We start from the raw sequence: 2446 nt of genomic DNA, 5'->3' as shown, positions 1-2446 counted from the left end.
GTGAGAGCATTCACCAGAGACAGAGTGGGGACAGGACAGACAAATCTACTGAAACACACTGCTGAGGGGAGCAGTGGGCAAAAAGCAGGAGAGGTCTGCCATGCCATGTGGGTCAGCTCCCTGAATAGGAATAGGAACTCGTGGTGCTGCAGTGGCTGTACCTTGACAGCACTGTCTTTAACCCCGTGCCACCAGGGATGCCCCATACCTGGGCTTTGTAAGAAAAAAAAAAAAAGAAATTGACTAGAGCAATTATTAAGGAAGGCTCATAATCTTGTTCACCATCTCAGAGCTTCCAGTGTTTACTCTCAAGTCAGTCCTAGAATATCTTGCAACAGAAACTTAAAAATATGTAGGATTTTTCTTTCTTTTAAATATCTCAGGTACAGCTGGGTGTAGTATATGTAGTATATGGCACTGCTGGATATTAGTCCTGGACAATGTCATTAGTGGCCTTCAAATTCTGAACAAAGCACTCATTAGTGTGGAATTTCTTTACTGATATAAAAATGGAGTGTTGGAGAAGGGTCACCGGGCTGAATAAGGCCAGTACCTCCTCTGTTTGGGGATATTGCTTTCTCCTTCAGGCTCTGCTCCCTCCCCCACAATCCTGTTCTTAGAGGCTCTGCCTTTTTGCACATGCCAGAGTTCCAGCAGCTCAAACCACTGTACTTACTCTGGAGTATACATCCATAGTCAGCGATTCACCTTTTGGTGAAACATCCTGAATACTATCTGCATCAATCCTGTATCAAGATTCCTTGAGTTAGACTCTGACTCTGCCCATTGCTGGCTGTAAGAAGGTGGCCTCCCTTTCCTTTGCCTCAGTTTCCTCCTCCCCTTCAGGGGTTCATAAAGCATGCGTGCCACCCACATCCAGGTATTGGCACACAGGGCTGACAGACAGGTGACAGGTTCCTGCCAGAGGCATTTCTTAACTAAAAAGTAGTTAATAATCTCAGTACATTCATGAAAGAGCAAAGTTCACATGTGTGGTAATATCTGCCCATAAATGAATCCCAGCTAGCCCTATTTTGAGACATTTGTGCTTTTGGTAGCAATGATAGATCTAAACAGATGCATGGGTTTGTTTTTTCCGCAGAGAGATTCTAACCAGCAAGAAGCCAGTCAACCCAAATAAATTGTGCACTGAAGCCCACTGTTCTCAGCTGAACCTCCACACCTGCCACAGCCCCCCAGGTGGGCTCAGTGTTTATGGCAGCACATCTGAGGTTACCACTCAGGCTCAGTGCCAGGCACTTAAGGAGCACCCAGTATCACAGATATGGCCAGTAATGATTGTTTGTTTATTTCCTTTCCAAATGTACTTTTAATTCTTTCTGGCTTTCTTGTGCTTTTTCGGAGAGCTCCTTCTTTGTGGGCCTGATCTTAATTAAGGCAGGGCCAGCTGACAACCAGAGTAGGTGGACCCACCCACATCTCCAGGGGGCCTGGCAGAGGCTGGAGTGAGAGTCAGCTTTGTTGTTAATCCTTTTCCTTATCAGCAACCAGCTCCCAGGAGCCTGTCAGGGATGTCTACAGGGCTGTTGTCTGTAGAACCAGCTGGAAGGGAAATGCCAGGCTAGAAGTAGCCTCTGTAAGAAGCCTTCAGCCAGGGAGTTTCACTGCGGGTGTATTGGGAAAGATGCCACAAGTGGAGCCATCAGACTGGTTTAGTGCCAGCACCTCATATGTTAAGCCCATTTGCATCCACGAGCCTCAGTTTACCCCAGGAATGTCTTAAATTCAGGGTCACTGCTGGTCCCCCTGAACAAAAACTGTATTCTGGGCCCCTTCAGGAAAACAAAAAGATATATTTATGGTCCTCTTTTGGCCCGTTTCTTCTCTCCCAGATCCTGACCTGCCCTTCAGTCTCAGTAGTCTCCAGTTTTACCTTTGGTCCACAACCTTCAGGGGTATTCTAATAACAGTATTTCTGAGGATGAGAGAAAGAGTTGTTGTAAGGACAGTGTGTTCTTTGCTCCTCCTCCGAGGGCTTCAGATCAAGAAAAAGAACCTCATCACTTAGAGCAGGTACAGACACTGCTTTGCCTGCTTCCAGAGATGTGGTCTGTTTAGATTCATGGATCATGAGCCTACTCAAACAATTAGTTAAAGATGTGTTGGAAGGTCATAGAGATGTTTCTTTTGGTCATAATAAATAAAAATCGGGGAAAAATAACAGCAAGAAAACCCAGTAAAATTGGAAGAAAGAGTTGTTGGGTGATGTAACAGAAAAACCCAGAGGTGAGGTGGGACTCAGGTGAAAATTGATCCAGCCATTCAGCACAATCGCTAGGATGTAGAGGGCCAGAGCCCACCCTTCTACATTCCTCTGTGCCCCCAGAATGGCACCCACCCTCAAATACCTATCACCTTTCAGCTCAGAAGTAGCAGCTGGAGGTCCTCCCTGGTGGCACCCCCTGTTACAGCAGCATGAGTTCAA

Source organism: Condylura cristata, unplaced genomic scaffold (genome assembly GCF_000260355.1).
Source record: "Condylura cristata isolate star-nosed mole 26May11 unplaced genomic scaffold, ConCri1.0 scaffold00011, whole genome shotgun sequence".
Lineage (NCBI taxonomy): Eukaryota > Metazoa > Chordata > Mammalia > Eulipotyphla > Talpidae > Condylura > Condylura cristata.
This window is presented reverse-complemented; position numbering follows the sequence as displayed.